Here is a 22,713-nt window from a genome sequence, read left to right on the forward strand (position 1 = left end):
TACATTTATAGACTTGCATATGTCGAACCAGCCTTGCATCCCCGGGATTAAGCCTACTTGATCGTGATGGATAAGTTTTTTGATGTGCTGTTGGATTCAGTTTGCCAGTATTTTATTGAAGATTTTTGCATCTATGTTCATCATGGATATTGGACTGAAGTTTTCTTTTTTTGTTCAGTCTCTGCCAGGTTTTGGTATCAGGATGATGTTGGTCTCATTTGGGAAGGATTCCCTCTTTTTGGATTGTTTGGAATAGTTTCAGAAGGAGTGGTACCAGCCACTCTTGGTATGTCTGGTAGAATTTGGCTGTGAACCCATCTGGACCTGGTTGGTAGGCTATTAATTGCTGCCTCAACTCCAGCCCTTGTTATTGGTCTATTCAGGGTTTTGACTTCTTCCTGATTTAGGCTTGGGAGGATGCAAGTATCCAGGAATTTATCCATTTCTTCCAGGTTTACTGGTTTGTGTGCATAGAGTTGTTTGTAGTAATCTCTGATGGTAGTTTGTATTTCTGTGGAATTGGTGGTGATATCTCCTTTATCGTTTTTTTTTTTCATCTATTTGATTCTCCTCTCTTTTCTTTTTTATTAATCTGGCTAGTGGCTTATTTTGTTGATCTTTTCAAAAAACCAGCTCCTGGATTTATTTATGTTTTGAAGGGATTGTTGTGTTTCTTTTTCTTTTTTTTTTTTGCGGGGGGGATTGTTGTGTTTCTATCTCTTTCAGTTCTGCTCTGATCTTGGTTATTTTTTGTCTTCTGCTAGCTTTTGAGTTTTTTTGATCTTGCTCCTCTACCTCTTTCAATTTTGATGATAGGGTGTCGATTTTAGATCGTTCCTTGCTTCTCATGTGGGCATTTATTGCTATAAATTTTCCTCTAGACATTGCTTTAAATGTGTCTCAGAGATTCTGGTACATTGTGTCTTTGTTCTCATTGGTTTCGAAGAACATCTTTATTTCTGCCTTCATTTCAGTTTATCCAGTCACCATTCGAGAGCCAGTTGTTCAGTTTCCATGAAGTTGTGCAGTTTTGAGTTAGTTTCTTAATCCTGAGTGCTAATTTGATTGTACTGTGGTCTGATAGACTGTTTGTTATGATTTCCATTCTTTTACATTTGCTGAGGAGTGATTTACTTCCAATTATGTGGTCAATTTTAGAGTAGGTGGGATGTGGTGCTGAGAAGAATGTATATTCTATGGATTTGGGGTGGAGAGTTCTGTAGATGTCTATTAGATTTGCTTGGTCCAGGCTTGAGTTCAAGTCCTGGATACACTTGTTAATTTTCTGTCTCGTTGATCTGTCTAATATTGACAGTGGAGTGTTAAAGTCTCCCACTATTATTGTGTGGGAGTCTAAGTCTCTTTGTAGGTCACTAAGAACTTGCTCTATGTATCTGGGTGCTCCTGTATTTAGGATCCTTAGCTCTTCTTGTTGCATTGATCCCTTTACCATTATGTAATGCCCTTCTTTGTCTCTTTTGACCTTTGTTGGTTTAAAATCTATTTTATCAGACACTAGGATTGCAACTCCTGCTTTTTTTAACTCTCCATTTGCTTGATAAATCTTCCTCTATCCCTTTATTTTGAGCCTATGTGTGTCCTTGCATGTTAGATGGGTTTCCTGGATACAGCACACCAATGGTTTTTGACTTTTTATCCAATTTACCAGTCTGTGTCTGTTGATTGGGGCATTCAGCCCATTTACATTAAGGTTAATATTGTTATGTGTGAATTTGATCCTGCCATTTTGATGCTAGCTGGTTGTTTTGCCTATTAGTTGGCACAGTTTCTTCATTGTGTCAATGCTCTTTACCATTTGGTACGTTTTTGGAGTGGCTGGTACTGGTTGTTCCTTTCTTTTTTTTTTTGTTCTTAGAAAGCCTTGTCACACCACCAGTTGAGGCATAACAACACAACATCCTGCCACTTCACCCCAAAGCGGTATTTTCATTCTCCCCTTTCTTGACGGCTCAATAGGTCACTAGCCACAGGCCCACTGAGTGCTTTTAAAAGGGGGAGGTTATTCCTTTCTATGTTTAGTGCTTCTTTCAGGAGTTCTTGTAAGGCAGGCCTGGTGGTGATGAAATCTCTCAGCAATTGCTTGTTCATAAAGCATTTTATATCTCCTTCACTTGTGAAGCTTAGTTTGGCTGGTTACGAAATTCTAGATTGAAAGTTCTTTTCATTAAGGATGTTGAATATTGGTCCCCACTCTCTTCTGGCTTGTAGGGTTTCTGCCGACAGGTCCGCTGTGAGTCTGATGGGCTTCCCTTTGTGGGTAACCCGAACTTTCTCTCTGGCTGCCCTTAGCATTTTTTCCTTCATTTCAACCCTGGTGAATCTGATGATTATGTGCCTTGGGGTTGCTCTTGCGGACTGCCTCAGTAATGGCAGACTGCCTCAGTAATGGCAGACTGCCTCGGTAATGGTGGACACCCTTCCCCTGACAGAGCTGGACCATCCTGGGTCCAGCTGTGCTTGTTGCGAAACTCTCAATCCAGAGTGTTTCAGATTGCTGGTCTTTGTGAGGGTGGGACCTGCTGAGCCAGATCACCTGGCTCCCTGTTTCAGCCCCCTTTTTGCAGTTGAATGGGTGGCTCTGTCTCCCAGGCACTCCACGTGCCAGTTGAAATGGATGCCCAGATTTTTGTGAGTTTTTGTGCAGAGACCTGCTGCACCAGCTGAAACAACTGTGCTGGAAACTTGTGGCACTTTTCAGCCTGAGAATCTCTTGATCGGAACACAGTAATAACTCGTTTGGAAATGCAGTGATCACACCCTCTGCGTTGTTCTTGCTGGGAACTGCACTCCAGAGCTGTTCCTATGCAGGCTTCTAAGGGTTCTTTATAGCATTTTATTTGAAAATATGTTTTTAAATTTAATCAAGTATTTATTATTTTATTTATTTATTTTTCAACTTTCACTTTAGATTCAGGGGATACATACAAAGGTTTGTTACCTGTGTGTATTGTGTGATGCTGAGATTTGGGGCATGAATGATCTCATCACCCAGATACTGAGCATAGTACCATATGATTTGTTTTTCAACCCTTGCCTCCTGCCTTCCTCCCTTTGGTAGTCTCCAGTGTCTATTGTTGCCAACTTTATGTCCCTGAGTATCCAATGGTCAGCTCCCACCTATAAGTGAGAACACACAGTATTTGCTTTCCTCTTCCTGCATTAATTCACTTAGAATAATGGCTTCCAGCTATGTCCATGTTCCTGCAATTAAAACGAAATTTCTTTTAATGGATAGATAGTATTCCATGCTGTGTATGTGCCACATTTTCTTTATCAAGTCCATCATTATGGGCATCTAGGTTGATCCCATGTCTTTGCTATTAGGAATAGTACTACAATAAACATTCAAGTACGCGTGTCTTTTTGGTAGAAAAGATTGTTTTCTTTTGGGTATATACACAGTAATAGCACTGCTATGTTGAATTGTAGCTCTGTTTTAAATTCTTTGAGAAATCTCCAACTGCTTTCCACAGTGGCTGAACTAATTTACACTCCCACCAATGGTGTATAAACATTCCGTTTTTGGGTAGCCTTACCAGCACTTGTTGTTCTCTGACTTTTTAATAATTGTCATTTTGACTCGTATAAGATGGTATCTCACTGTAGTTTTGATTTGCATTTCTCTAAGGATTAGTGATGTGAAGCATTTTTTTATGTTTGTTGGCCACTTGTATGTCTTCTTTTGAAAAGTATGTGTTCTTGTCATTTGACCATTTTTAGTGGGAATATTTGTTTTCTGCTTGTTTATGTTCCTTATAAATTATGGATATTAAACCTTTGTTGGATGTATAGTTTGCAAATATTTTCTCTCATTCTGTATGTTGTCTGTTTACTCTATTAGTAGTTTCTTTTGCTGTACAGAAGGTCCTTAATTTAATTAGGTCTTATTTGTCAATTTTTGGTTTTGTTGCAATTGCTTTTGAAAACTAGTCATAAATTATTTCATAAGGCCCATGTCAAGAATGGTGTTTTTTAAGTTTTCGTCTAGAATTCTTATAGTTTGAGGTCTTACATTAAAATATTTATTTCTGCCTTCATTTCATTGTTTATCCAGTCAACATTCAAGAGCCAATTGTTCAGTTTCCATGAAGCTGTGCGATTCTGAGTTAGTTTCTGAATTCTGAGTTCTAACTTGATTGCACTGTGGTCTGAGAGACTGTTTGTTATGATTTTTGTTCTTTTGCATTTGCTGAGGAGTGATTTACTTCCAATTATGTGGTCAATTATAGACTAGGTGTGATGTGGTGCTGAGAAGAATGTATATTCTGTGGATTTGGGGTGGAGAATTCTGTAAATATCTATTAGGTTTGCTTGGTCAAGGCTTGAGTTCAAGTCCTGGATATCCTTGTTAATTTTCTGTCTTGTTGATCTGTCTAATATTGAAAATGGAGTGTTAAAGTCTCCTACTACTATTGTGCGGGAGTCTAAGTCTCTTTCTAAGTCATTAAGAACTTGCTTTATGTATCTGCGTGCTCCTGTATTGGGTGCATATATATTTAGGATGCTTAGCTCTTCTTGTTGCATTGATCTTTTTACCATTATGTAATGCCCTTCTTTGTCTCTTTTGACCTTTGTTGGTTTAAAGTCTATTTTATCAGAGACGAGAATTGCAACTCCTACTTTTTTTTGCTCTCCATTTGCTTGGTAAATCTTCCTCCATCCCTTTATTTTGAGCCTTTGTGTATCCTTGCATGTGAGATGGGTTTCCTGGATACAGCACACCAATGGGGTTTGGCTTTTTATCCAATTTGCCATTCTGTGTCTTTTGATTGGGGCATTCAGCCCATTTACATTTAGGATTAATATTGTTATGTGTGAATTTGATCCTGCCATTTTGATGCTAGCTGGCTGTTTTGCCCATTAGTTGATGCAGTTTCTTCATTATGTTGATGCTCTTTACCATTTTGTATGTTTTTGGAGTGGCTGGTACTAGTTGTTCCTTTCTATGTTTAGTGCTTCTTTCAGGAGCTCTTGTAAAGCAGGCCTGGTGGTGATGAAATCTCTGAGTACTTGCTTGTTTGTAAAGGATTTTATTTCTCCTTCACTTATGAAGCTTAGTTTGGCTGGATATGAAATTCTGGGTTGAAAGTTCTTTTCTTTAAGGATGTTGAATATTGGCCCCCACTCTCTTCTGGCTTGTAGGGTTTCTGCTGAGAGATAGGCTGTGAGTCTGATGGGCTTCCCTTTGTGGGTAACCCAGCCTTTCTCTCTGGCTGCCCTTAGCATTTTCTCCTTCATTTCAACCCTGGTGAATCTGACGATTATGTGCCTTGGGGTTGCTCTTCTACTGGTAAACCGATTGCAAAAGCACATAAAAAGCTTATCCACCATGATCAAGTAGGCTTCATCCTGTGGATGCAAGGCTGGTTCAACATACACAAGTCTATAAATGTAATTCACCACATAAACAGAATCAAAGACAAAAACCACATGATTATCTCAACTGATGCAGAGAAGACCTTTGACAAAATTCAACAGCGCTTTATGCTAAAAACTGTCAATAAACTAGGTATCAATGGAACTTATCTCAAAATAATAAAAGCTATTTACAACCAACCAACAGCCAATATCATACCAAATGGGCAAAAAATGGAAGCATTCCCTTTGAAATCTGGCACTAGACAAGGATGCCCTCTCTCTCACCACTCCTATTCATTATAGTATTGCAAGTTCCAGCCAGAGCAATCAGGCAACAAAAAGAAATAAAGGGTATTCAAATAGGAAAGGAGGATGTCAAATTGTCTCTGTTTGCAGATGACATGATTGTATATTTAGAATACCCCATCATCTCAGCCCAAAATCTCCTGAAACTGATAAGCAACTTCAGCAAAGTCTCAGGATATAAAATCAATATGCAAAAATCACAAGCATTCCTATACACCAATAACAGACTTAAAAAGAGCCAAATCAAGAATGAACTGCCATTCATAATTGCTACAAAGAGAATAAAATACCTAGGAATACAACTAACAAGGAACGTAAAGGACCTCTTCAAGGAGAATGACAAACCACTGCTCAACGAAATAAGAGAGGACACAAACAGATGGAGAAACATTCCATGTTCATGGTTAGGAAGAATCAATATCATGAAAGTGGCCATACTGCCCGTAGTAATTTACAGATTCAACACTATCCCCATCAAGCTACCAATGACCTTCTTCACAGAAATGGAAAAAACCACCTTAAACTTCATAGGGAACCAAAAGAGAGCCCGCATAGCCAAGTCAATTATAAGCAAAAAGAACAAAGCAGGAGGCATCACACTACCAGACATCAAACTATACTACAAGGCTACAGAAATCAAAAGAGCATGGTACTGGTACCAAAACAGAGATATAGACCAATGGAACAGAACAGAGGCCTCGGAGGCAACACCACACATCTACAACCATCTGATCTTTGACAAGCCTGACAAAAACAAGCAATGGGGAAAGGATTCCCTGTTTAATAAATGGTGTTTGGGAAAACTGGCTAGCCATGTGCAGAAAGCAGAAACTGGACCCCTTCCTGACCCCTTACACTAAAATTAACTCCAGATGGATTAAAGACTTAAACATAAAACCTAACACACTTAAACAAAAAACCCTAGAAGAAAATCTAGGCAAAACCATTCAGGACATAGGCGTAGGCAAGGACTTCATGACCAAAACACCAAAAGCATTGGCAACAAAAGCCAAAATAGACAAATGGGACCTAATCAAACTCCACAGCTTCTGCACAGCAAAAGAAACAGTCATTAGAGTGAATCGGCAACCAACATTGGGAAAAAATTTTTGCAGCCTACCCGTCTGACAAAGGGCTGATATCCAGAATCTACAAAGAACTAAAACAGATTTACAAGACAAAAACAAACAAGCCCAAAAGTGGGCGAAGGATATGAACAGACACTTTACAAAAGAAGACATACATGAGGCCAACAAACATGAAAAAATGCTCATCATCACTGGTCATTAGAAAAATTCAAATCAAAACTACATTGAGAAACCATGTCACACCAGTTAGGATGGCGATCATTAAAAAATCTGGAGACAACAGATGCTGGAGAGGATGTGGAGAAATAGGAACACTTTTACACTGTTGGTGGGAGTGTAAATTAGTTCAACCATTGTGGAAGACAGTGTGGCGATTCCTCAAGGACCTAGAAATAGAAATTCCATTTGACCCAGCAATCCCATTACTGGGTATATATCCAAAGGATTATAAATCGTTCTACTATAAGGACACATGCACATGAATTTTCATTGAAGCACTGTTTACAATAGCAAAGACCTGGAACCAATGCAAATGCCCATCTATGATAGACTGGACAGGGAAAATGTGGCACATATACACCATGGAATACTATGCAGCCATAAAAAATGATGAGTTCATATCCTTTGTAGGGACATGGATGAACCCGGAAACCATCATTCTCAGCAAACTGACACAAGAACAGAAAATCAAACACATGTTCTCACTCATAGGTGGGTGTTGAACAATGAGAACACCTGGACACAGGGAGGGGAGTGTCACACACTGGGGTCTGTCAGGGGAAAATAGGGGAGGGACAGCAGGGGTTGGGGAGTTGGGGAGAGAGAGCATGGGGAGAAATGCCAGATATGCCAGGTGATGGGGAGGAAGGCAGCAAATCACACTGCCATGTGTGTACCTATGCAACAATCTTGCATGTTCTTCACATGTACCCCAAACCTAAAATGCAATAAAAAAATCTTTTATTTATCTTGAGTTAATTTTTGTATATAGTGAATGTTAGGCATCTAGTTTCATTTTTCTGCATGTGACTCACTAGCTATACCAGCACCATTTATTGAATCGAGAGTCTTTTCCCCATTGCTTATTTTTCTCTACTTTGTTGAAGATCAGATGCTTGTAGGTATGTGACTTTATTTCTGGGTTCTCTATTCTGTTCCATTGGTCTATGTGTCTCTTTTTTGTACCAATTTCATACTACTTTGGTTACTGTAGCCTTGTAGTACAGTTTAAAGTCTGGTAATGTGATGTATTCTGCTTTGTTCTTTTGCTTAGGGCTGCTTTGGCTATTCGGGCTCCTTTTTGGTTCCATATAAATTTTAGTGTAGTTTTTTTTTAATTCTGTGAAAAATGATGTTGGTATTATAATTTGATAGAAATCATATTGAATCTGTAAATTGCCTTGGGCAATATGACCTTCTTAATGATACTGAGTTTTCTGATCCATGAGCATGGAATGTTTCTTCATCTGTTATCTATGATTTCCTTTAGCAGTGTTTTGTAGTTTTCCTTGTAGAGATCTTTCACCTGACTGGTTAGATATATTCCTAGGTATTTAATTTTTTGTTGCTAGTATAAATGGGATTATGTTCTTGATTTGGCTCTCAGCTTCAAAATAATTGGTGTATAGAAACACCATTTGTTTTTAGAAGGATTATTTAGGATGTCTACTCTATCAAATTTCTGGAAACATAAGATTCTCCTGATTTCCTGAAATTTTGTTTCTTGGCTTGAGATCTCTCTAATTCTCTCTCTGGCCATCTTTTCTAGTTTCTTCATTGGATCCTTGTTGTCTGCTCATCACCCAGGGGGCAACGTCCAATAGTGTTCTATTCTTTACCCTCTTCTGATCTGCTTGAAAAACACATCATGCTCATGCCTTCAGCTAACTGTATGCCAATTCCTCACAAACTATGCACTGTCTACCCAAAGCAATCTTTGGAGCTCTGCATTTTTGTATCTACAGGTCTTTTTAATTTGGCATCTCAAGCTCAACATGTTGAAAGTTGACTTAATTAACTCCCCTCTGCCATCTTTCTTCCTTTATTTTTTATTTGGGAAAATGATACCAACATTCATCTTGTTAATCAGAGTAGAAACATGGAGAGCATTATAGACTCCTTCCTCTCCCACATCCTTCACATTCAATTGATCACTACATCTATGCATTCTATCACCTTAAAATTTCTCATCACAACACAAATACCTAGTTAATTTAGAGTATCATAATTTCTCTCCTGGATTGATGTTATAGCCTCCTCAATGTCTGCAATAAATCCACAGTTCTCACTGGAATCAAAGTAATATTTCTAAAACATATATGTGATCATCTCTTAACCTCGCCACTTCCCCTACCTAAAATTCATCAATGACTCTCTGCAGTGCTTAAGATTAATTCACATTCCAAGTTCATCTCATTCTATTTCACGTTTACCCAGACTAAAGCCAAACTGAAATATCTGCAATTCCTCCAGAACATCATGTTTTCTCACAGCTTTGACTTTACACAATTTTCTTTGCTTAAAATTTCCTTCCCCTTCCTCCTTGCCTGACTTATACATTTTTATTTAATAGACATAATGTACATGTTACCCTCCCATAAATCCTCCAAGTCTTTTACCTACCTCACTCTGTCAAGTGTCTTTGATTCATTCATTTAAGAAACATATATTGAGTCTGCATTATCTGTCTATCTATCTATCTATCTATCTATCTATCTATCTATCTATCTATCTATCTATCATCTTCTATATACTATAGTCATATGTTTGACATTAGGAAACTAATAAAGAATAAGAAACAATGCTTTTACCTTATAGTGCAGTAAACACAAAGATAGCAGAGAGCACAGTGAAGGAGAACCTGAACTAGCCTTGAATTGGACAGAGAGGGCTTGTGAGGAGGAGGTTGTATATAAGTAGATGTAATTACTTCCTCTCTTAAGTCTCTTCCTCTTATTTTCCCTACTGCTACCAACCAAATATTTGTGTATAAAAGAAATTAGCATATGTTTAGTTATGAAGTTTATTTTCATAAATTTTTGTAGCTTAAATCAGCCTGGCCTCTGCCTGTTATTGACATACTAGAGAATCATAAAACTCTGAGTAATTGTGCTCATGTGTTCCAGTAGGGCTTATCCAACCCTGGGAAAATACCGGCATCTGACCCAATAAGACTAGCAAAGAGCAAACCCAAGAAAAGAGATAAACATACATTAAACAGTAGTTTTAAATTTTTAAAAGTACACTCATTTTTGTTTTATTCCACAAAGACACTGTGGAAGTCTATAAAAATATACACTGCTCAATGGGATAAAATATATTATCGAGGCAATGAGAGTAAAGGGGAAATAGAAAAGGAATATCATAAATCTGTAATAACATTAGTACATGGAAGCAGAAAAAGGCTACAAATTTGATTCTAAGCTTCTCAACAGCCAAAACAAAGAAAGATTATGATTAGTCACAGTTCTGCATAAGAAAAATAAAACAAATGACTAGTTCAGTAAGGAGCATAGTTTTTTCAAAAACTAAATCCCAAGGAATTTCTCCCATGAATGCAGAAACTGCGTGTGTGATGTGGTAGACAATGTTCTTAACATGATCCCTTCAATAGCTACAATCACAGACATAATGAATCTGTCTCATAAATATCCTTTGTTGTGGGTAGTTGGCAAAATGCCAAGGAAAAAGTCAGTGAAAGCTGTTCTACAAGGAGATTTCAGTAAAGCACATAGAAAAATTCTATAAGACTTTAGAATCAAACAGCTAAAGATTGAATCCTGGTTCAGTTAAGCACAAGATGTGTGAACTTGGTCCAGTTACTTCCTCTTCCTTATTTGATCATCTGTAAAAACTGGGATACTTACTATTACTCATGATTTGGTTCTAAAGTTCAGTTAAAATTCAGAATATCTAGAACAATAATAATCAACATCCATCAAACTCCTATACCATGCCAGGCACTATGCTAAACACTTTACATGGATTATCTGATTTAATCCTCCCCAAAATTTCTTTACATGAGTATTATTGTTATTCCCATTTACCAACTAGGAAACCGAGATCAGAGAGGTTAAGTAATTTGTCCAAAACCACAGCTAGAATGAAGGGAGCTGAGCTCCTCAGCCCCGGCAGACTGATTGTGGAGCTCATGTTCTTAAAGCATTCTGTTCTATAAAATTTAACTTTGAGGTAACTTTTAATAAAAATCATTTCTCACAATCAGGTTTTTTTGAAACCAGGTTCATGTTAGCATTATCTTATGATGACCTATTAAACAGATTTATTCCATGGTCAGTTAAAGTGAGATCCCTTTGTTTTGCCAGAGGTAGCTTGGTCAAGTTCAAGTAATAAGAAGCAAGGATTCTTACTACACAGAATAAATAGCAGGTTACTCTACAGAGCTTTAAGAGCAGGAAGGTTAATCTCCTGTTCTGCTTACTGCCTGAGGCAAAAAACAGCCCCTTGTTGTCCACTCCCATCTTTGATTCAGTTGACAGACAGCTGCAGCCTAATTGGCCTGCTACAGTCTGTTTGGCTGGATTTTGCAGCAAGCAGAGTCTGGCAGGAGGCCTTAAGCAAAGCTCACCCAGCATGTCTTCTGCTTTGCCAAACTAAAAATAGAAAGCTCAACTTCTGCAGAGCTAAGGAACTGAACTAGTCAATGGTTAGAAGATAGGTTTGTCATCTCAAGGGTGGCTTGTGTTTCCTATTAACTGGGGTTGAAATGACAAGGGGCAACCTTTTGAGCACTAAAGTCTGGACAGAATGGCATATGACCGCTATGCAAAGGACTGAATCCTGGTTATAAATCATAGCAACAACAACCTGAAACTGAGCTATCACAGACTCTTAAATCTCCGAAGTGTGGCCTGGGTAAGCCATTATGAGAACTCTGCCTTCTCAGATATAAAAATTCCATGCCTCAGAGCTTAAAGCATACTTCCCTATAATCCATTTCTTTGTTTCAGCCAGACTTTCTTTCTGGAATTTTCCTCCATGCTCCATGACCTGATCAAGGGTTAAAGAGGATTCCATATCCCACACTACATTAGAAAAAAGTGACAGCATATCAGAGAGAGGCATTGTGGACTTATGTTTGAGTCAGCCTGTCTGAATCCACATCCTGGCTCCATCCTTCTTTACTAGGTATGTAACCTTGGACAAGGCCTTTAATCTTCATGGGTTTCATTAGCCTAGGTCTCGTTATCTATGAAACAGGCTTAATGAAAGTTCCAACTTCATAGAGTGGTTTTTAGAATACAATAAAATAAATACAATTTTATTTTAAATAAAATTGTATTCTAAAATAAGTAAAATTTATTGTATTCTAAAATAAGTAAAATTTATTTTAGAATAAAATTCAAATAAAGTACATATTTTAGAGAAAATGCATTTTCATAATGGTTATTAATATCATGTATCATCTGGGAAAGTCTTAGTATAGCCATACTGGAGGGACTCAGGAAAGAAATGAAGATGAAGCTCGAGATAATTTTAGAAATACAAACGGATTCAGAGAATGGCAAAGGAAACTCAATTCTATTTAGAAATAAAATACTCTAAAAAACTATACTCCCAAAGGAAAGTTTTATCATTTTGATAATTGAGAATTTCCTGCTCTTATTCATGCACCTAAGAAGAAGCCTGCCTGTCAGCAAACCCACCAATGCTGAAGTCTTCTTTCCCTTCAGCATGTATCATTATTAATCACTGTAGTCATAAATCTAAATAAACAGTGAAAACTTATTGGTAAATAATCTACTGTGTATAAGAAAGACAATGAAAAAACATTATTGGCATTGGAAGAAAAAGAAATTGTGCATAGAAAAGAGGGAAACTGGATGAAATTCTACCAAGTAACTTTGGAAAACTTAGAACGATGTTTCAGCCAAATAAGGGCAGGCTGGAATAATAAAACATCAGTCAAAAAATAAGAATAAAATTTAGGAAGTAAGAATATTAATGGTCTAGTTACTAGTACCCAAAAATTAAAGAAAAGAAGCCAAGTAACAGAATGAACATAGATGAAATACATATTAGTTATATACAAAGTAAATAGAAGAAGATTTTCAGGATATAAGACAACATTATTGACCAGTAATTTGAAAAGTATAATGCAAAATAAAATTAATAACAATATGGCAACCTAGCAAAAACAATTTAGATTATTTCAACACAACTTTAGGCAGAGGAGCAGTCATGGAAGTAAGCCTGTAATCTTGTATTTTTCAGGAGAGATGGGTTGTAGATGGTGAACAATTACCCAATTTGTTTGAAAGTATGTTGAAATATAATTAATCAAAATTTACATATTATTATTAGAAATATAAAAGTAGAAGATGTAACATTCAAGTCATTTGAAAGAGAGAGACAGAGAAGGAGATAGAGATATTGAGAGAAAGTGAGACGGAGGGAAACTCAGAAAAGAGAAGCAGCATAATCCATAAATTAAAACCATGGCCTTTAGAGCAAATATCTAATATCTGAGTCCTTGTTTGCTGATTTAACACTTATGAAATGTTGGACAAGTTAATGAATCTTACTCAGCCTCAGTTTCTTCATTTGCAACATGAATCATAAATCAAAAGGTTACTCTGAATGCTACATTAGATAAAAACCAAAAAGTTCTTGGAATATGGCTTGGTGCATTGTAAAATATTTATATATATCAGCTCATAATTAAGACTGCAAATGATGGGAAAAATAGTAATAGGCAACTTAAAATGACAGCAATACATCCAAGTATATCACAAATCACAATAAACGTAAATGTACATTAAATTTCCACCTTAAAACACAGAATTCTATAGTGAGTAGATGTGCAAAAACCACACATACACTGCTTACTAAAGTTCTGCCTAAAATAAAGTGTTACTAAAAATTTAAACTGGATAAAAATGATACACTAGGCAAATGTTAAAACTAATAATTGTAGACAAAGAAAACTCAAATAAAAACAATTGCAAGTTAAATAGAAATTTTATGAGAGAAAATGTCATTCATCCACTCATTTATTAACATCTACATTTATTTACTGAACATCTACAATGATCCGGGCATTGTAAAAGTGCTGGAACTATAATACTAATCTAGGCAAACACATTCCTTGCCTTTGAGCATCTGAATTCTAATAAGAGTAGATAATAATCTTATGGATTTATAAATATAATTGGCAGTGATGAGAGCTATTAAAAATAAGAAGCAGGTGAAGGAGAGTGAGAATGATGGGTTTCTCTCTTAGTAGGGCAGTAAGAAATGCCTTTCTGAGATGGTCACCTGAATTGAGTGAGCAACTCATATGACTGTAGGGGGTGGGATGGGCAGGAAAATATTCTAGACAAAGTAAACAGCATGATGTATTTCTTTATGCAATGTGTATACAAGCAAAGACCCTGCATCAAGAGCAATCCGCAAAGATGGCATCCAGATAGATAAAACAAAAGCCGTCAGTAATACAAGGAGACATCCAGACGTGCTATAATAATGAGTTGCTTTAACACTGTCTTTCAGAAATTGATAAATAGTAATAGCAAAGGACATACGTTTAAAAACTGAATTAACAATGTTGGTTAAATACATATGTACATACATTTTTAACCAAGAAACAAGAAAAGCACATTTTTTTCAAATATACAAAGAATACTTAAGAATTAGCCCTACATTAGCCATGAAGAAAACTAATACATTTTATAAGTTCAAATCAATAGGTGGGTATTTTCTGACTATAATATGATAAAACTAGATATTAGAAAAACATATAGCCAAATACTGTATCCATTTAGAAACTTATACTCTTCTAACTAAAACTAAGGTTAAAGAAGAAATCATATTAGAATTATAGAATATTTAGAAATAAATGCAAATGAAATGACCATTTATAAAATATATGATAGTACTTAAATGTAAGCCAGTTTTCCAATGGCTATTATTTAAGCACTGTTTTTTTAGAAAACAAGAAAAAATGAACACAAATGTGTTCCATTAAAAATTTAAAAAAATATAAACATATGTAAAGTAAATAAAGAGTTTAAAAGGTTAAAAACAGAAAATAATGAAATATAAAACTATATAATGAATAAGAAACATAATCCTTAATTAAATAAAAAGCTAGTTTCCTAAAGAAAATCAATAAAATATATATTTAGCTATTTAAAGCTACCCCCCCCACTAAGCATATTATAAATTAGCAAAGAAAAAATAACCACAGCTACAAAAGGATTTTCAAATTCGAGAACATGTTTATTACTTTTATATTACTGAATCTGGAATATAAATGGAGTTGATGAATTTCTAAAAAAACTGAAAGAATAAAAACTGACTAAAGAATGATTTCTAAAGAATTCTTCTAAAGAATGAAAACTGACTCCAGATGTGTATAACCCGGAAAAGTACAATAGTCATAGAAGAAGTTGAATGATTGTAGAAGACATGACTAACTATACAGAAAGATTCTAGAGAAATTCTATCAAACTTCGAGAAACATGCAATTTCCCTGTTATTTAAACTTTTTCAGAGCATAGAAAAATATAAAACATTTTCAACTCATTTTTCAAGACTAGCATAATATTGACACTAAAGTTGAACAGAGTATCAAAAGCTGTAGATCAATCTCATTTATGACAGTAGACACAAAAATCCTTAATAAATATATGCAATTTACCAGTAACATACAACAAGAATAATACATCATGCAGGAATGGCTCCATGTAGGAAATCTATTAATGCAATGTTTCACATTTTCAGATTTAAAGAGAAACAACTGCATGACAATTTTAATAGAGACCCTAAAGTCTGCTTCATAGGTATTCATAACAAATTAGAAAAAGATTATCTTTAGTTTGATGAAAGATATCTACCAGAGACTGCAAACATCAAACAAAACAGTGAACTTTTAGTTTTCCATTGACAGTAAAAATGGGATAATGCATGAGAGGTCACCAAATCGACATTTATAGAAAGACAACTTGTTGACTGGAGAAAGAGAAAATCATTGAGTAATTCCACAAAGCATGCTTATTTCAAGCATAACTTTCATAACTACTTAACTTTAATCAGGTGGCATCCTTTTACCTTGTACCTTCTAAATAGTAGTATCTTCTCAATATTGTGTAGCAGGACAAGCTGCCGATGAAACCTCCCGGACACCAGATTTAAAGAAGGAAGTGGCTTTATTCAGCTGGGAGCATTGGCAGACTTGCATCTCAAGAACCAAGCTCCCCGACAAAGAAAATCCTAGCCCTTTTCAAGCCTTACAATTCTAGAAAGTACATGTGAGAGGATCATGATCGACGAAGTAGGCATGGGATACATGACCAGGGGGGAGTTTGAGCAAGATTGAGAACAATGGAGGGCGTTTTCTCCATATTATGCCTGCGATCTATAGATAGGAGTGCGATTAAGGGTCAGGGGTTTACTCTTTAACCTCCAGGCCTGATCAGCAGCGCCAGCGGACCTTGCCACTAACCCCATGCCTGCCGTGTCTCAACTTTTACTTCCTCCTTCTTTGAGACAAGAGACAGGAAAGAGGGGTCTCTTCCCTCAATTGGACTTTACAAATAACTTCTCCCAATCTGCTATGATGTCCAGTTACTTTATCCATGTTATCCTTTGATGGTAGAAATCAATTTTTGCTTTATAATTTGGGCTTTTAAAAAAAGCCTTTCCCCATCCCTACATCATCACAAAGATATATTTCCACATAGGATTGGCTACATAAATTGCCAGCCCACTGCAAAATGAAAGTGTGGGGCCCTTTGTTAAAAAAAAGTATTAAGAATTTCAAGATGACAACAACAAGTAGGGCATTCAACCACACACTGACCCTTTCTAAGCACTGGCCTCTGTGGGTGTCCCACACCCATGAACTCGCTTCTGTTTCTATACCATCTCCTATGAGTATAACGGTTTCACTTTTTACATTTAGGGTTTGAATCTTTCTGGAGTCTACATTTGTATAAAATGTTAAGCAGAGATTAAGTGTTTTTTTCTCTCATATAGCAAGTGAGCTTTCCCCAAATCATTTACTAAGGAGCTATTCTTTCCTTGCTGCTTTATGGTACTATTCTAATCATATATTAGGTTTTATATAGATCTCTCCCTGAGCTCTCTATTCAATTCCACTGATCAATGTGTGTGTGTGTGTGCGTGTGCGTGTGTATGTGTATGTGTGTACGTGTTACAGGAGCTAGAAAGAAATTATTTAGGCAGATAGTGAGGGGAAAGGAGTCCTTAGCAAGTCTTCCATTTTCATAAAAAGCAGCCCCAAATCATTTTTTTTCTAACAGGGAGCTGCCTGAAAAATTGAGCTGCAGACACAAGCAAGCTGGAAGCTTGCACAGGTGAATGCTGGCAGCTGTGCCAATAGAAAAGGGCTACCTGAGGGCCAGACATGTTCAGCATGGAGGCTCCATCTTCCTTTTTCTTTATCACCATGCATACATTAAAAAAAAGAAGGCAACATGGCATTGGCCAGGTAAAGAACCTATCTACATAATAAAAGACTAGGGTGGGGCAGCCAGCTTCTTCACAAGCTATGCAAACAGTAAAGCTAGTCCTAACCAGTACTTCGCACGCAATGCAAATGGCACACCTGGTTTGACCAATCTTTCATGCCCTGTGTAAATTAGATACCTCCTCCTCAAGCTCACCTAGAAGCAGCGACCCATTTCCTCTGGGGCCCCTCTCTGCGCAGGGAGCTCTTCTCCTTCTTTTGCCTGTTAAACTTGCACTCTTAACCTCACTCTAGTGTGTCTGTGTCCTAGTTTTCTGTGGATTCAAGACAACAAATATCAGGTATTTACCCCAGACAAACAATGCTGCTTCATATGTAGGTGCAAGCACGTGTGTGTTTTGTACTTTGGCTATTTCTCCTTTTTTTTCTTCTAAGCTGCCTTTGCTAATCACATAAAATTTTAGAATAAAGGTATTAAAGCTTTTAAAAAAACTTCAGCAGAGATTGTGATGAGAATTGTGTTAAATTCATAGATTAATTTGGGGGAGAATTGGTACTTTTGTGATATCTGTTTACCCAAGAACTTGGACTATTTAAATAGATTTTTTTAAACCTGTATTAGAGTGTTCAATGTTTTTCTAGAGGCTTTGTGTACTTTTGGTTAAGTTATATCTTGAATATTTTATTAGTTTTTAATTCTTACATTTTCTAAAATATATTTTTAATTGATTATAATTTAGAAACATATCTATTTTAGAAGACTAATTTTCTATCCCAAATTCTTTTATTACTTTTAAGAATTTGGCTATTAATTCTGCATTTTTCTTCTGTGGAGATGGTTATATCATCTACAAGTAAGACCAACTATGTAACTTGCAGGGCTCAGGGTAAAATGCAAATTCAGGAACTCTTGTTCAAACAGCAGGAAATATACAAAAGCTGTTCAAGTTACTAAAATAAAAAGGTTTTTCAACAGGCTCTCTCTTAACGTGTCATGATATTTTCTTATTTCCTATTAAATGTTCTAAGAAGGTAAAATTAAAATGTTAAATTATTTATTTAAATTTTACTATTCATCATTAGTACTGTGCAATGCCAGTTTTAAATGCAAATAGGAGTATTTAACTTGTATTCAGAATTACAAAATTCAGGCTAATAATGCCTGTATTTACCAGAATAGTGGAAATGCTCCATGAAATTTGCATTTTCCTGATGACTAGTATATTGAGCCTTTTTTCCATATACTATTGGCTATTTGTATGTCTTCTTTTGAAAAATGTCTATTCATGCCCTTTGCATCCTTTTTAATGGGATTTTTTTTTTAGTGTTGAATTGTTGACTTCTTTATATAATCTGCATATATGTTTTTGTCAGATAAATAGTTTGCAAACATCTTCCTTTCAACAGATGGTCTCTTCATTCTGTTGACTGTTTTCTTTGCAGTGCAGAAGGTTTTTAGTATAATATGGTCCCATTTGTCTATTTTCGTTTTTGTTGCCTGTGCTTTGAGATCTTAGCCACAAATTCTTTCTCCAGACCAATGTCCTGAAGTGTTTCTTCTGTTTCCTTTTAGTAGTTTTATAGTTTTGGGTTTTACATTTAAGTCTTTAATCCATCTTGAGTTAATTTTTGTGTATGGTGAGAGGTAAGGGTCTAGTTTCCTTTTTCTGCATGTGGGTATCCAATTTTCCCAGTAGCAGTTTTCTTACCCTGTTGTGTGCTCTTGATACCTTTGAAAATCAGTTGGTTGAAGATACCTAGATTTCTTTCTGGGTTCTCTATTCTATTCCATTAATCTGTCTGTCTGTTTTTATACCAATACCATGCTGTTTTGACTATGATAGCCTTACAGCATACTTTTACATCAGGTAGTGTGATGTTGGAGATTATTTCTTAATGTATTTTTTTCTGTTCTCGGAACTCTCTCACTTTCTCCTATTGTTTTGTTTTTCTTGGTGTCTTTCATGATAATTGTTTTCTTTATTGTTTTGTGATTTGTGTCTGTTCATTATCTGTTAAAACTGAAATAATTTTTAAAAATTCAATTTATTTAAACAATACAAGAAAGAGGGAAAAAGAAGTGTAAAGAAGACAGTTCAAGTTCAAATAGAAAATATATAATGGTGTATATAAACCAAAATAAATCAGTAATTATATTAAATATCAATGGGATAAATGCTCAAAATGAAAGCCTAAACTTTTAGACTAGATGAAAAAAAAGCTATGTTTTATTTACAAGCTATACATTTTAAATATAAAGGCAGAAAATAGAAAGATTGAAATTCAAACACTAACAACTTAAGACTTAAGGTAAGAAATATTTTGAACCTCTACAGCACAGACTTTCTGTGGGCAAAATGACAATGACATTACCTAATTCAATAAATATCAATGCTGGCCAAAAGGACTTAAATTCACAAGAAACAAATTAACCATTTTTCCCCCTCTGCCAATCTTAGGTAAATAAAGAAAGAAGTTTTTATTGGTTTTAACCAACCCCCATCCCTAGTCCTTTATTTTTGTATTATTTAGGTACAAATGTTTACTTGTACTGACTTTTGCATGAAAGTTGCAAACTTTCCAAGACTATAAATGTTTAGAAAGAGCTAGAGGGTCTAGATTTATTTTTCACAATGGCAAAGAGATGTTGGATGGAAATTAAATCCAACAGCTCACCACAATTTCTTCTGTTTTTCCCTGATACGTAGATACATTGCGCTCTGAGGCCAGCTGATTAGCAAATTTGACATTCAGAGCTAATAAAGACCTAATTGGCTTCTAGTGACTTTTTAACCTGGTCAGAATCAATGAAAATACTACAGGAAAAGGGACAAGTACTAACAATTTCAGAGAACAGAAGAAAGAAGCCCAACCCACAGAGCCAGTCAATTAAGACTAAGACTGGGCAAGTGACTGGGGCTTATCATTTGGCCAGTAGTAAGATGTGATTTAATTCGTTCTTAGGACTAGCTCACCCTGGAAGACTTAGCTGGGTTCGGGAACATTTGGTATATTCTATTGGAGAGCTCTTTCCAGTTTATAAAGTGCTTTATATAAACATTATATCCTTTATCTCTAGGGTGATAATTTGCAATGAGCAAGGCTGGTGGGATTCCCTTTTTTTTTTTTTTTTATTTTGAGACGGAGTTTCGCTCTTGTTACCCAGGCTGGAGTGCAATGGCACAATCTTGGTCACCGCAACCTCCGCCTCCTGGGTTCAGGCAATTCTCCTGCCTCAGCCTCCTGAGTAGCTGGGATTACAGGCACGCGCCACCACGCCCAGCTAATTTTTTGTATTTTAGTAGAGACGGGGTTTCACCATGTTGACCAGGATGGTCTCGATCTCTTGACCTCGTGATCCACCCGCCTCGGCCTCCCAAAGTGCTGGGATTACAGGCATGAGCCACCGCGCCCGGCCGGGATTCCCATTTTATAGATGAGTACACCAAAGCTCAGTGGCTTCCTCTCACGACATTTTTGGCAGATTCAGTGCTTGAATATGGTCCTTCTGCTGCTCCACAGATATTCACACACTCTCTCCTTGTGAGAAAACATGACCTCCCTTATCAGTAAGCAAATGAACACAAAATTGGTTCAGTCTTGTTGACTCATTTTGACACATTATTTAGAATGATGGACAACAGACAGAAATGAGTACCCAGTGTGTAGAATCACCCTATAAAAAATATCTGCTTGGATTAGGGTCAGCTGAGAATTTAGCCTTAGGCCTATAGAAGGGTGTGGGGAACTCAATGAAAGGAAAGGAAGAGAGTACAACAGGGAAAGAGTGATCTCAGCAAGAACTATTTCAGGAGCCTCCTTTCCTGTGGGTTTTATTCCACAAGATTATAAAAGCAAATCCCAGGCTGCAGATTTTCAAACAGAAAAACAGTCCCTTGGTTAGCTTTCTGACCTAGTCCTCTTCCACATAACTCAATGTGTCCAACACACAGAGCATAAAACTTACATTTCTTGGAGCCACACACAAAAAATTTCTTGTCTTTCCCATGCCGTTTGTTTACTGGTTTAATCTTATCAATTCTGCTGAGCAAGAGGCTCTGAACAATCTTCCTGAAGCTTGTCTCTCAGCAGGCAATTCTCCATTCCTCGCTACCTCATTAATGTCAGAAATCCTGAGGTGAGGTGTTTGCCAAATTGTGGCTCTAAGAATAAAAGTCGGAGAGAGGACAGAGGACACAGAGAGAGAGCGCGCTCCTAATTTCCTGTATATATGCACGTATAATACATTTTTCCTCTTATCCCTGCAATCCCTTCAATAAAAGGTGGATAGTGCCCCCAAAGAGAATGCAGGGTAAACCATGAATCATAGTCTTGCAGAGAACAAATAAAACACAGAGAAAGAAAAGAACAAACAAGTCCTTGACTGTTACAGCTAAAAGTACTCCAAAGAGGTCTTTGGACCCAGGATTGACTCCATCCCTCTAGATCCACCTGGGATTGATGGTTGTCTTGGTGTTGGGGGGAAGGGCGAGGCTGTGTGGGTGTGAGGGCATGGACATGAGGGGCAGGATGGGGAGAGGGAAGCAAGAAAGAAATGACTGTCTTTGGTGATATTTGGAATGATGAACCCCCTAAGCACTGAAAGGATGAAAGGGTCATTGTGAAGCAAGAGGAGTCTGGGTAAACATGCCCCATGAGTGCCACCTTTCCAGTACCCACAGCCACTCCCAGTGTGGAGGATGGGCAATGGCTAATACTCTAACTGCAATAACAGTGTGGGTGCATTTCTAGGGTGAATCCAAGATACATTAGAAAAAATTGAGCAAGATTGCTTCACTACAATAGCAACAATCAACAATTGTATAGCTCTTATGATGTATCATAATATAATATGATGATACAATGTGACACATCATATGATGTGTCTTCTGAAGGTTCTAAGCATCTGTAAAAGTGAATCAGTGCATTAAAAATAATTTTATGGGAACTCTCATTTTACAGGTGATAAAACTGAGCTGTAGAGAAGTTAAGTAATTTACCCAAAGTCACACAGCTAGTGGTACAGCTGGGATTCAAACTCGGGCAGTCTGACGCTGGAGCATGTGGTCTTAACACCACATTTTACTATCTCCCGAGGCTAAACAAGGATGTTCATGCCTATGTCACTTAAAATAGTGAAATGTTAATAATAAACTTCAGAAAAAGGAGAAATATTTTCATAGTTAACTTCTAACCAAAGTTTTAAAGGCATGAAAATCTATATTTTAAAAGGATATTCAATAGCATAAGAAAGTCTTCATGACATCGCATCAAGAGAAAAGGCACAATGTAAACTGACACAGAGTGTGACCCCCTACTTTGCTTAACAACACAAGCTTTTGTACCTACCTCCGTATCATCTATCTCTGAATAGGTAAGTATACCAAAACAACACTAGAAAGAAATACACCAAAATACTTACAATGTTTAATTAACCAGGTAGTAGAATTAGTTGTAAGTTTTATTTTCTTCTTTATGTTTTTACAT

General features: G+C 36.6%; 1 long non-coding RNA gene and 1 other non-coding gene across 2 annotated transcripts in view; both read right to left on the reverse strand.

Annotated features, from left to right (window-relative positions):
• LOC135277425 (uncharacterized) overlaps window positions 1-22,713 on the reverse strand; it is a 372,506-nt gene that overhangs the window by 134,971 nt on the left and 214,822 nt on the right. The gene's annotated exons all lie outside the window — the stretch shown is intronic.
• Window positions 1,881-2,016, reverse strand: LOC135277655 (small nucleolar RNA SNORA21). The gene has a single exon (XR_010345261.1). It is a non-coding gene; the product is annotated as a small nucleolar RNA SNORA21 (small nucleolar RNA).

Source organism: Aotus nancymaae, unplaced genomic scaffold (assembly GCF_030222135.1).
Source record: "Aotus nancymaae isolate 86718 unplaced genomic scaffold, 86718_ANA_hifiasm-v0.15.2.pri h1tg000032l_0, whole genome shotgun sequence".
In the NCBI taxonomy this organism is placed as follows: domain Eukaryota; kingdom Metazoa; phylum Chordata; class Mammalia; order Primates; family Aotidae; genus Aotus; species Aotus nancymaae.